Here is a 4,256-nt window from a genome sequence, read left to right as displayed (position 1 = left end):
GGTTGTGCTCAAGGTCTGCAGTTTTGCAAAACAAAGGTGAAGAAGACATTCCCCTTCTCCTTTCTGACTTTCTCCAAGTCCTCCCTATCAACGCTCATGTGGGACAAGCAGCTTTTGTCTACTTCTTTCCCCAAGAATTTACCATATTTATGGTAATAAATATGGACTTGGGGCTTGGCACCTGGGAGTGCCTTGGAGTTGGTATTGGGACGTCCTTTTTATACACTGGGTTTTCTGTCTGTGCTATGGGAGATGTCAAAGAATCAAAAATGCAGATAACACTGGAAACTCCTGGAAGGATCCCTGTTTTAAATCCTTTCGAAAGTCCTAATGATTATTCTAATCTCCATGAACAAAACTTTGCCTCCTTCTGTTTTTAAATGAACAAAATTGTCAGCATTAAAAGTGATTCTCCAGTTGGAAAAACGTTGAGCATTCATTCTGAGAAATGCAATGCTGCTTGTCAGACATTGCTGTCTCTTCCTGTGGATTTTAATTTAGAGAAAATATTAGGTGACTATTTCAGAGCTGATGAATTTGCAGATCAGTCTCCTGGAAACCTCAGCTCTTCATCTCTCAGAGGAAAGCTCTTTTTTGATGGAAACAGAAGCATCTCTGACCCTTTATCTTCAGCTTCTCCCAGAAGTCCGCATAGCAGTGTTCAGGCCTCACTTGAAGTTTTTTATTCAATAGGTTTATCTCCCGTACACTGTAGGAGCCCTGTACAGACACCTGGTTCAGGGCAGTTTTCTAGCTCTATTAAGGCTAGTGCAAAAAAATGCAGTGTGGGGAGTGCAACCAGTCCTTCTCCCATTTCTTCACCCACATTCTCTCCAGTTGCATTTCACATAGGAAAAACCTCACTCTCAGAACAAAGGATGCTTTTTTTCATTCTCCTGATGCTTCAACTGGAACAAATTCTAATGGAATGACTTATCAGTATCTCAGAAGTCCTTATATAGATGGCTGCCCACCAATTAGAAATTGGTCTCCCATGAATCTTGAGATGTGTAGAGGTGGTCCTCACTATGAGACCTCACTGATTCATACACCTTTTACTCTGGAGACTCACGATGAAGATAAAGAAGAAAGAGAGTATTTCTTCCACAGAGGTTTCATCACCAGGCATGGGTGCTGCTGAAATACACCTACGGCAATTGAATCGTGACACTTCTACACAGGGCACACGTTTACATGTGACTGCCATGTCTATCAGTCCAGTGCTTCTGAGAGGGAATTTACACTACTGTGGGATGTTGAAAGAGAGAAGGAGAATAACACTGTGGATATGGTTGATCCTATAGAGCCAGGAGATGAGAGCACTTGGATCAACGGGCAGGTTGACAACAGGAGTGTACGTGTGACTGACTTTGTGAGCGGACTTTCCTTCAGTATTGAAAACTCTATCATGTGCATGTGGCCCCTTGCTGAAAACAGTGTCATTCCTTGTAAAAGCACCAACATTCAAGTGGCTAGTGGCTACAGTATGCAGAATTGTGGAAGCAGCATTACGGGGCAGAAAGTTGCTGCAAAGAAAGTGATGTACAAACTTTACAAGTGGGAGACTAAATCTCACATTTTTAATTTAAAGCAATAACACACAACCCAGGTGTTGATGAAAAGAGCAAGTCCTTCTCAGCAGCCGACCTTAGAACAACTCTGTCAGAACCAAAGACTGTCCCAGAGGAGCCCCTCATGTATTTTTATGCACAACAATAATGCGATGATTTGGTTCCAGTGACATTCTAAGCTTTCCTTTCCTCCTTCATGTGAAAAATCACGGGCTTAATTTAGTGACAAAGAATAGCACAAAAGCTCCTGGAGCTTCAAATTACTGAATTGCAAGTTTATTTTTCACCAAAATTTTTATGCTTACCCTGACTGATGTGTTGTGACCAACCTGACTGTCCCTACCCTACAGGGTCAGTGAACTGTTAAACCTTACTGACAGCACCGAATTCAGCAGTTCTGAGAACATGCAAAAATACGTAAAAACTAAAGGCATAGTTTACATTAAAAAACGTGTCAACAGACAGATGATAACCCCTGTGAAAGAAATGTTTAGAATCAAAACAAACATATTGAAAAGGTAAAAAGGAAGTTAAATGGGTTTCCTAAAATTTTAGTTCTTGAACCATGGGTTCATTTCTGTGGAGGAAATTTAGTGTCAGTCAGTGATAACTGCTCTAGTTACTACCCCGACACCTGTTCATGCTAGAAAGGTGGGGCTGGCGGCAGCGTCACATGTATTGTTATCTGCGGGAATAATGTGTGGTGCCAGAGTAAAACATACCTCCGTCCCCAGAGTAGGGACATCTCCTCCAACTCAAATGTGGCTAAGAGGAGGAATAACCAGGAGAAGCAATGAGGACTGGGGGCCCCTGGAGTTCATGAAGACTGGGAGATACTGGAGTTCGTGGGGAGCTTTGATATAATAATGGGGGGGCATGTGAGTTTATCACTGTGACTATTTTTGAAAACTTACATCTGTTTTGGGCCCAGATGCGTATATATAACATGTTTGGAAATATTCTTGGAAAATGTCTATGTTTACAAATCACCTTTTAGACTGTGTCCTTCAATAGGAAATAGAGGGTTTGTAGCCCTCGGAAATAAAAAAAATAAATACGGACTTGAGGTTTACTAGGGAGGGCTCTTCCCAGAGTTCCTCAGTCCCCTGACACAGACTTTGGGCAAAGCCTCTTCATTCCTCACACCAAGACCCCTTCTTCTGGTGACCCCAAACCTCTTCATCAAGAGATCTTCCTGCTTGAGCCTCTCAGAGCACTAGGATTACAGGTGTGAGCAATCATGCCCAGCCCCCAAATTATAATTATCTTGATCATCACTCAATCTACCAATATTAGATCCTCAAACATAAATTTTAGCTAATTGGGAATTTCTTTTTACCCAAGAAATTCCCTCAGAGCTGCTAAAGTCAAGCACAGCTGCTTACATAAATCATCTGTTACTAAGAGGGAACTTAAAAGATATGGGTAGCTCAAGTCAAAAGGAGAAATAGTGGCTTATCCTGATATTTCTTTGTTTTTATTTTTATTTCATCTTTTCAAGTTTTGTGGCTTTACAGGACAATCAACTGCAGCAACTTTAAATTTTAGCATGTATAAAAATCGCTTGGAAGACTTGTTAAACTACAAATTGCTGAACTCTACTACCAGAGTTTCTGATTTTGTACATCTAGTGTGGTGCCTCAGAATCTGAATTTCCAGCTTCCCAAATGCTACTGATCAGTAGAATCACCTGTAGCAATCTTTAAGCAGATTTTCTAGGAGATGGGTTCAGGCACACAAATAATTAAAAATTCCAATCTTATGAGATTTTAATGTTTAAATGGTTTTGAAAACAACAGACAAAATATAAAATTGTTTTTCTTGATCCTTGCATAGAATATCTCTATTTTTGAAGTCTTTCTTGTAACTGGCTATCAGTAAACCTACTTTTCAAACAAGGTAGTAAACTAATAGAAATGGATTTTAGAAAACACAATGTCTTCACCTGAGAAGTTCTCAAACATCTGGATAACTATTTCAGATTGCAGAAGACTTCAATCTTTTACATGTGGTTATCTAGTTTTAAAAAAATGGGACTTAATGAAATGGAAAAACTTCTGTACAGCTAAGGAAACAACAATCAAAGCAAAGAGACAATCTTCAGAATGGGAAAAGACATTTGCTTATTATGAATCAGACAAAAAAATTGATAACTAGGATCTATAGAGCACTCAAATTAATCAACCAAATAAAAAGACCCAACAATCCCATATTTCACTGGGTAAGAGACATCAATAGAACCTTCAGTAAAGACAGACAAATGGGCTAACAAACATAAAAAATGCTTATAGTTCCTAATCATCAGAGAAATGCAAGTCAGAGCTACTCTGAGATATCACCTAACCCCAGTGAGAAGAGCCCACATCACAAAGTCTCAAAGCTGTAGCTGCTGGCGTGGATGTGCAGAGAAGGGAACACTTTTACCCTGCTGGTGGGACTGCAAACTAATACAGCCTTTTTGGAAGAAAGTATGGAGAATCCTCAAAGAACTCAAATTAGACCTCCCATTTGGTCCTGAAATCTCATTATAGGCATCTACCTATTGTGCCCAGGAGTTCCACAAATACTATCCTATCAAATAAGCTAAATTTACAGCAGATTCCTTTTATTAAAGAGCCGACCAGTGACTGCCTCAGTGTCCCAACATGGGGTTTCTGAAAGCAGCCCTGAGTACTTATGGGGTTG

The 4,256-nt window shown here is 40.0% G+C and overlaps 1 pseudogene; it reads left to right on the top strand.

Annotated features, from left to right (window-relative positions):
- Positions 1-380: 380 nt before the first annotated feature.
- On the top strand, positions 381-1,741 carry LOC100960429 (annotated as a pseudogene).
- The last annotated feature ends 2,515 nt before the right edge of the window (positions 1,742-4,256 follow it).

Source organism: Otolemur garnettii, unplaced genomic scaffold (genome assembly GCF_000181295.1).
Source record: "Otolemur garnettii isolate 467f Iridium unplaced genomic scaffold, OtoGar3 scaffold00009, whole genome shotgun sequence".
NCBI lineage: Eukaryota > Metazoa > Chordata > Mammalia > Primates > Galagidae > Otolemur > Otolemur garnettii.
This window is presented reverse-complemented; position numbering and strand designations above follow the sequence as displayed.